Here is a 9,843-nt window from a genome sequence, read left to right on the forward strand (position 1 = left end):
GGGAGCTGTGCCCATCAGGAAGCCTGCCAAAACACTCTCCCAAAGCTCTGGATGTAACATGAAAAAACAAGTTCAGATTCAACCTCTTTGGACTATGAAACAGCTAGCAAAATGTGGATATTCTATCGATTGCTCAGGTCACTTGTACCCTGTGCACCAGAAACCAAGGCAATTGTCATTGGGTATACTTGACTAGAACTAATTAGTGGAAACAGAGAAAGGAAACAATAGGTTTCTTTAATAATATCTTCATGAATTCACATTAATGACAAGAATTGAGGGGAGAGTGAAGTCTCTGGTAAGTCTCCACTAACCCTTTCAGAAGTTACTCATTTTGCTGCTACAGGGAAAAAAAAGATACGTTTAGAAGATGTTCTTTTACATGTGATAGAAGCACAAAGAGACTGACTACACACAAACCTGCATCTCCACCATTGAGCTCGTAATTCACTTTGCTACTGCAGAGTGACTAATAGCACTGGGCTTATCTTTCCAATAGTATCTTTCAGCATGGCTCACAAACCTGCATAATTTCCACACCACCACTGACAGCATCTGTTTGTACCTGCTTCTTATGGGCAACTCAGGGAGCACAGAAGTTCCAAGCATTATCCAAGGTTTCACAGGAAGAAAATGGCATTGTAAGGAAAACTAAAGCCTCCATCAAAACATGACTACAGCAAGCAAACTCCTGAGTGTTCACCAACCAAGATGTAGGAACCTGAAGGAGAAAGGAAAATATACTTTTAGCATAGAAGAAGCCTGAATGAAAAGGCTGGAAGTGGGAGAGAACAGGCATAGAGGAAGACAGGTCTATATTCCGAACAGAGGCAAGCAGGCTTAGTGCTTAAATTCCTGAATAGAAAGAGTCCTCTCATGAGGCCAAGTATCTTGGCAGCTTTGGCAGTGATAGGACTCCAAAAGCACATCATCACATACAAATTCCCAGCAGTGTCCTTGGAATTCAGCCAATAAAACAAAACTTGTATCTCCCATGTCGAACATCTGCATCATAAATTGGATGTTGAAGCCCCAAAGCAAATGAATGGGGCACGAAGTGCTCAGGAGATGAATGCTCCCATCTGTCCAGGTTCAGTAACAATGGGTCACTCTGGAAGAAATCAAAATACAGATTGGCTTCCTAGTGCAACAGTGCAGAATTGTGGCAAGTTTTCACAAGCTAAGGTTGTATTTTCTTTGTGGCAAGAGATGTGCAGGAAGGAAATTCAGCAGTTTTTAATCTGGTTATTGAAACATCACATCTAATACTTTTTCTCATCATGAATATTTTGCTTCAAAGCTCAGGGACTGGCAGGCAGGGCCCTAGGAAGTGTTTCTGGGCTGGGCTACTCTCTGGTAGGACTCACCTCTGAGCTACTCAGAACTGGGCAGCAATTAGAACCAGTGGACACAGACCAATACACAGGAGCATGGCTTTCTAAGAATCTGGTTTGAATGCATGTGGGTTTAGATACATTCCCCCAGTTTCTGCTAATAAATCCATGGAATTCTATTAAATTATGTTGCAAATTAATTTGCCCCCTCCTTTTTCCATGGGAAGTTTTTGATCCTAGCTTGTTTGGAGATTCCTGACCAAAACAGAAGCTTAGCTGACCGTGCCAGGCTTCTTCAGTGTCATTTGGAAACTGTGAAATGATGAAGTTATCCAGCTTTGATAGGAAGCCACAAGTGACACCAGGGACATAAAGAAGATTCCCCTGTCAGCCTGGGTTGAGTAACTGTGCATAACCACAAGCTGGGCAAGTTTCAAGGAGTTTGGAGTTCTAGCATGAAAAGACATCTTTTGGTTACTTGGTCCAGAAAACCCCCTTATATGCTGCTTTTTCATTCGCTATGTACAAAAAGATTCATCCCAGGAATCAAAATCTCTGCCACAAATTATTTCCAGACTTCTTTTGTCAATGGGAGTACAGGGTCCTTGCACCCTCCTCTAAATTTCACCAAGCTAATGCTTTTTATTGGCTGCTTTGAAAGATCTTATCTGACAGCCAACATTGAGCTCTAGGGATCAATGCTGTGGTTATTACCCAGAATGGTTCCCCCCAAACCATTGTTGAACATGGCATGAAGGGTGTGATGAAAGTTTAGTGAAAACTGGGACCAAAACAGGCTTCCAGTTCTGCTTATAACTGTATCTATGCATCACCCTCCACACACACCAAAAGCAACAGCAAACTTTACTTAAAACAATTATTCAATACGTGCTATACTAATATGCCCTAATCAATCTGTGCTAGAAACAAACCAGCTCTTAATATTGCATAGACTCGTGACTCCAAACCTGTGGAATTACACAGATGGTGGAAACTAATACCTATTTCTACCTAGCTGTAAGAGCTTGGGGTGAACACCTCTAGGACCTGACAGCAGTAGGCTTTTATGGAAAATTTTATGATTTGGGCAGTGAAATGATGTTGTTATAGCATATTGCTTTTCCTAAATAATGAAGGAAAAGTGGCTAATCAGGCTCTGGCAGGGACAGACAGTGCAGCCACGTAGCAAGCGTGAGTCTTCAGTTACAGCTGCAGTTTATGACCAGTCTATCGCCAACCCTAGCATTTACGTCTATGGATTGTAAATCCCATTTCAAAAGGTATAAACTGGCACAATGAAACATGAATCTCCTTGTGTGTGGACATGTGAGGTGGTGATAAAGTATTTTCTCTTTGAAAACGAATTTTCACATTTGCGTTTTGCGATTCAGTGAAAGAAATACTGTATCTCCACATCTAGATGTGTAAAAAGTATAGCTCCTCCAAAAAAAATTGCACCACCAGTGGTTTGCAGTAGCTGAGGATGTGCTCCTTGGCCTCACAGTACAAACTGCAGAGAACATCTAATCACTGGTGGAAAGAATGCAGAGTTGAGGTTACTCTTGTAAAGCCAAATTAGACAATGTGAGTCCACGACAGGGCTCCTTGAAACCAGCTTGCAGTGTTCTAATCCCAGACTCTGCACTTCTTGCTGTTTAGTTTGGAGTACATTTAACCAGCACCAGAGGGGCTGTTGTCATTAAGAGACAACTGATTTTCCATTGTGAACCCCAGTTTTTGTGGCTTACTATCTCAGCTGATTCAAAGTGCATCAAACAGAACTGTTTGTTTGCTTGATTTGCAAAAGAAATTGCCATTTTAGTCATAAAGTAGCAAATACATAAAGGAAATACAATCTGAACCACAGCACCTTAGGAATAATTTGTATTTCATGACTTCTAGCTAGGAATATGGGTAAATATAATGATTTTATAAATAACCACCTGTGTGAAACAAATAATTCCTGGGATAGAAAACAAAGGGTTGAATATAGTGACCTTTACCCAAGATTTCTCTGCTATTGTTTTCTAAACTTAAATGTTCTGTTTATGACAGTTGTGGTATTTAATTTAGTTTAGGATTTTCCAGGAAATCAGTTGCTGCTTCAACATGTATCCAAATTCTGAGTTCATTCAGAACTTGAAAAGCAAAATTTAACATGAGGAATGGAATTTTGTAATGACCCAGAAGCTGGCAAAACCATACTTTCAGTTCCCAGGAGACTGGAAGAGCCAAACCCAGATATGTCTCTAATTAGAGGTGAAAACATTATTAAATATCTTAAAAATTGAAAGCATATGGAACTCCTATAAGGTAGGGTTTTTTACTGGAAAATCACTGGTGGCCATGCCAAATTTCAGTTTGTTCTGATGTAAGAATTCAGCAGGAGATTAAGAACACATTTTGCTTGGAGACATGCATAAACATTAACATTTACATAGACTGAAAATAAGCCTCTGTAGGTAGGGTCAAGTGAGACAACTTGTGATGGCTGAACACCAAACTGGCAGCTCTCAGTGATTTTGTTTTAAATTCAAAATGATATTCCCTCAAAAGAAAAGACGGATTTCCTCGGTGTGTTTTCACTCATCCCTTCCACACCCCAACTATAAATCAATCTCCTGACCTCTGTCAGTGCATTCCACAACTCTCTATTTGTGGAACTGGGAGTCTGAGATTATTTATAAAAGCCCAAGTTTTTTGAACTTGAAAGAAATCTTACTAAGGATTCACTGCTGGGATTTGGGATAGCTCTACCCAATGCAGGATCCCTCCTGCTGACTCAGAAGAGAGGCTGTGCCTGTCTTCAACATTTTCATTGCTACACAATGATAGAAAATATTCTGGTGTGATATTCTGGCTTTACATTGCCCAAATAGACTGAACAAAGAACTCAGTATTCCTCTTCTTCCAGATGATTTCAGATTCTGAGTGAACCATCATAACAAAAATCATGTGGTATCTTGAACCTGCATCTACTAGCTCGTGTAAGCAATTTTCTCTTTCACTTAGTATTCAATATGTATTTTCAGGTCAGCTGAGGAAGAATTATTACAGTCACTTCAAGTTATTACAAAGTTAGAGTATTAACCTGTTCCAGGGATTTAGCATTCCTGTTCTAAAACTGGAGGGTATTGCTAATTCAATAACACCTTTGACAGAGCACTCCTCTGGCTAAGGCTACTTAGAGCTTGTGGCATATCCTGAAAGATTAACTACACAAAATCAGTTTTGCACTGCTAGTAAAGCAATGGCCAGAGAATGGCACCATTTGGCTCTCTTCCTAAATTAGTCACAGTAGTTAGATGCAGCCCAGCAGCTCTCATGGTCAGACCAAAAGAGCGCAAGTTTCATGTGTCACTGTGCATAATAGGGTAGAATTTCTATTCAAGCCACTTACTAGCTTGCATCAATTAGATTAATTTTTGATTGCAATGAAATGAAAAGAGAAATCAGTTCATTTTGTGACACTTAACTACCTGAAAATTAGTAAAATACAAATGGAAATGGACAGAAATATGTATTTTTAAAAATAACTAAAAGACTTGCATAGTAATAACCCTTAGAGTTGTTATCTCAGGAATTCAGCCGATTCAGGTCTCACATATCTGCCAAGAGTATTCAGGGAGAGGCACATCAGAATGGCATCTGGTGAATTTTCTTATTCAATGGCTGATGAGGGGAATACATCAAAAAGGAATGAAAGTGTAATGACCAAACTCATTTAGTGGGTCCTGCTTTCTGAGATTGCCTGTGTGTATCACTAGGAGCAACTCTGAAGTTCCATTTGCAGGCTAGGTTGGCTGTGATGTACTCTTATATCAATAAATGACAATAAAAATCCTGTTTAGACATGGCCCTTGGCATCCTGCCACAACTGACAGACTACATCAATCATCTCTATTCTAGGAGATGTGAGAATGAATTTGGACTAAAGCACAGAGCTTTCTGGGCAAGTGCCTGACTGTGTAGGCAGAGCAGCAAACCCACATACATGGGCTGGCTGGCCTTTGAGGAGGCTGCAGAAGTGTAGCAGTCGAAGGCATGTTTTTCTGGAGCCACTAAAGCTATTAGCTGGTGATTCAAAGGCTGGAACATTTAGAGACTTGCACACCACGTATATAAACAAACAAGGAATAGAAAAACATTGTGTACAATTCAGATATAAAAGGATCTTTCTGATGTCCAGAATCCCCAGTAAGCATGGAAATACAGAATGTGTTTTGAAATAATTTCCATTTCATAATACAGATGAGTCATCTAAGCAGTGATTATTCCAAGAATTTCTATTTTGGCTGGGATTAACCCTGTGAGTTGCTTAGTACCTCTGACTTCTCCAGCTACAAGTCACTCAGGTTAGCATGGTAACAGATTCATTTGATCATCTCTTCTTTTACTAACTAGGTCCAGTGGAAATCTGCCAACTTAATTTGCAAGTGTGAAACAGATGAAAGCACAGATAAACCTTCCCTCCACATGGTTTTCATATGGAAGTCACACCATGCCATGTGAGGAAGGTAAATCTTCCTACACTGGTATTTATACACACCTCCACGTCTTTGTGATTTCATCTATTTTAAGACTACTTGATAAAGTCAGCATTCTGTCAGATGTCTTTGTTTTGCTGTTAGCAGTCAACAGGAAAATGTATTTTGGTGCCTGATCTTAAAATATTACTTGACACGCATTTGAGCCTCTTGACACAGAGAGGAAACAGCAGAACATGTTTGTTTGGCTTATGTTGCACTTTCTTTTTTCTCTGGAGTTGCTTCAGTTTGATAAACTCACACTGAATGCCAGGATACTTCAGTCAGTGTTACAGTTCTGCAACTGGCTTTGTCTGTAGCCTTGAGAAAGTCATTCAACTGCTCTTAGTAATACAGTTTCATCATCCATAACTCACTGCAAGTTCTTTTTATTATTAGTTTTTGTTCTAGTTTTGTATTTCTAAGTACTACCTGCATCATACTGCTGACAATTCGTTTTTAGCTGTTGTAGCGGGAGATTTACAGATGCTTACCAGACATTCCTACACTGGAATATTTTAACAAACAACAACAAAAATCCAACCCTTCTGTGTAAAAGACAGAGACAAAACACTTCATTTTATGCATTTTATACTGTGTACCAGTTTGATATTTAGCATATATGATATACGGGTACATAGATGATATTCCAGATATTCCAGTGTCAGCTGGAGAAGGCAAAGGAAATCCTTGAACCCTTCAAAGTTGCAACTGAAACCATCAACAGCCTTGTGGGACAATCTAGTCCCACTGGTCTCAGGAAATTCTGCACTGCAGAATGGGCCCTGCTATACTTACACTTTGAGGTTAAAGGATACAGATATAAGTGAGTTATTTCCCTTAAAATTACTTACTTATAAGCTATACACATTAAACATTATTTCATACATTGTCCTAGATGTTAACTATGATTTACCTTACATGGATCTGATTGACTTGAATGAAGAAAATTCTTGTTCATGCTGTTGGCTGTAATTCTTTCAATCTCTTTGCTCCTGCTTTCATGTGGTTTTATCCAGCACACAGTGAATACTGTGTGAACTGGAATACAGTGAATACAGTGAAAACTGGAAAACGGCAGAGCAAAGGTATATTAATGACATAGGCAGAGTTTAAAGCTCTCAAAGGCCATCTTAGCTACTCCATGCAATAAGAATGGGAATTATTTTAACTAACCGGTATCTAAGTAGTGTGACCCATGGCACATTTGAATATGATTTGAGCTTTTTAATACAATGACATCACTCTGTTTTAAAGAAATCTTCAGTTTCACCTTAGCAGGGATAGGTGAGTCAATATCTCTGTACTTAGAAACAAGAAACAGGAGTTTATGAGATGAATCATTCCTGAGACCCAAGTAGGTCTCATAATACACATTACTCTCACAACAGTATTGTCCAGTTCAAAAGTGTTTACAAGTGGGCTGCCTGGACAACCTCACTGAGCACTTAAGTGTACTTCCCTCTGCAATGTGAGTTCATATCCAGTTATTATTGGAATCAGTAGTATCTTCTTATGCTTCTTAGAAGAGTTTGGAGGATTAAAAAAAAAAAATACTCACAGAGCCAAGATTAAAAATTGCATCATGCGTGACTATCTTCTTTCCACATATTCAACCCCTGGATCAAGGATATTCCTAAGAGAGAGGGGAAACAGTAATTTTAAAGTTCTTGGATGTGCTGCTTTTGGGCAGCTATTCAATAAAAATAAATATGCATGCAACAGGACTTTGTATCAGACTTTGTCTCCGTTCTGCTGAACCAAGCTGAACTGTGCCTGGAGCTGTGAGGAAACTTGTCCCTCCAATCTGCCACTTCCCTGGAGGCAAGGCAAGCTTTTAACTGTCAAACTCAGTCATCAAGTGCCAAAATGACATTTGTTGTAAATCTCCCTAAGTTACAATAGATGTTGATTCAGTCTATTGTGTCTGAAAATACAAATAATGAATGGCACGTGTATTATTTAGGAACATTTTTTCCCCTAAAACAAGAAAGCAAAGCACAAAAATAGCAGCAGTTAGTGCCAGGAATGGAGACACAGGAATTCACAAAAAGAGTTCAAAAGTAAAATGCAGGGGATAGTTTCATTCGCAGACAGCATATGAAGTGCTGCATGTATTTACAAAGCTGTAGAAACACAATGTGATACCAGCAGGCAGAGATCATCAGACCAGCAGAAAAGCAAGACTTCGGTAACACTTGATCAACCTCCAGTATCTTTACCAGGACTGAGCATGAGGTGGCCACTGCTCAGCAGAGTTGCCAAAAGCCATAGGGTTTGAGCCCCTTAAACAATGTGTTTTACTAATATGAAAATGGACCTGTACAAAAATGATGTTCTTGTGCTCCCTCTGCTGTTCCTGTCACAGTGAAGAACTGGGAGTGTTTCAGGAGCGGCGTTTATTCCTTCACATATAATAAGAAATACTCATGCCTAAATAAAAAGGGGAATAATTTCTCCTGGCAAAAGAATTTTCAGAAAAATAAAGCAGCATGGTGTAAAAATGAAGGCTAAAAAGCATTATCTATCTGCAGAGTAAGCTTTTAGGCATGATGCAATGCTGTGGACATACCCAGGCTTTCTTTAAATTAACACTGAAGTCTGTTCCATTAAGAATACTAACAAAATATGATTCCACATGTATTGGATACTATTGTAATTTAAGGTATGCTGTTGTTATTTACTGTCACAAATGCTCTACCAGCACTGCAGGGTTATTATCCAAACTACGGTCTTTCTAAAATACAAGCAGTGGGAAAGAAACCACTGGTTTTAAAATAGTCTGCTTTCTCTACCCAGATGGATGACATACCAGCACTATCTATCAGAAGAAACACTAATGCAAGAACATCAGCAGTATTTAAAATTAGCTGAAATGTCTCATAAAACAAGTAATTAACAATAGAGAACTTACCAAGCTGGTTAACAACTGAAATTCTATTAGTGCACCATCAGGAAGGGGACACACTGGATTTAGTCTCTCTCAGAGTGGGATGCACCTGTATCTCATGCTTGTTTTCTCATTGCAGTGACTATTTTCTTTTTAATATTTGGTTTAACACTGCTTTCTTAGACTTCCAACACATTTCAATTCCACTGCAGGGGCTGAAGGATGGGTGGTTGAGACACATTGCAGTGTTTCAGGACACTGATAAAGGGAAGTTCTGCATTTCAGGCATGGGCTGGAAGAAACTGATTTATTAAAACTTAATTTAAAAATCCATTACTCCAACCACATGTTGAATGAAAAATGCCACTCAGCATGTTAAGATAAAGGCCTGGATGTGAGCTTGGGTAAAGAGAGCAAGATTGTGTCATCTGTGGATTTAAGGGAACTAAAGAGGTACAATGGAGTCATGGTACCTGGATTCAGCACAGCTCTTCGTATAGTCTAACACCACTTTAGGAGTTGTCATCCATCACTCTTGCACTACAGTACTTTGATGGAGTTGGGATGTGAACATTTAAAATAGTCACTATAAAGGAACTGTGGCTGCAGGAAGGCTTTTGCACTAAATATGTGGATCCTAGTGTAGAAGCTTAGAAAGATTTTTTAATTTGCTTGGAAATTAAAGTTATAACAAAATGATTTGATAAAAAAAAGCGAAAAATAAAATTGTTTCATGAAAGAAGGGTTATGTTTTAATAAGACATCAAATTTCAATGCTTCTGAGTGTTACTCTGGCACACGACAGTACTTTTGTGTTTGTTTTTACAGTTGAGCCACTTCAACTGACCTCAAGTGTCTTTGCAGTATTCTGTGTTATCTTCTCATCCAAGCCTAAAAATCATACTTTAAACACTATGTTATAAGAACATGGCTATGAAATACAAGCAAAGACCATTTTTCAAGATGAACTACTAATGAATGTTAACTTTGGGACAGAATTACTGAACAGGTAAGGATTTTATATATATATATATATATATATATATAAATAAAAATAAGATTTGATCTTTTAATACAAAATTCCACCAGTAAA

This window comes from Psittacula echo, assembly GCF_963264785.1.
Source record: "Psittacula echo genome assembly, chromosome: 16".
Lineage (NCBI taxonomy): Eukaryota > Metazoa > Chordata > Aves > Psittaciformes > Psittacidae > Psittacula > Psittacula echo.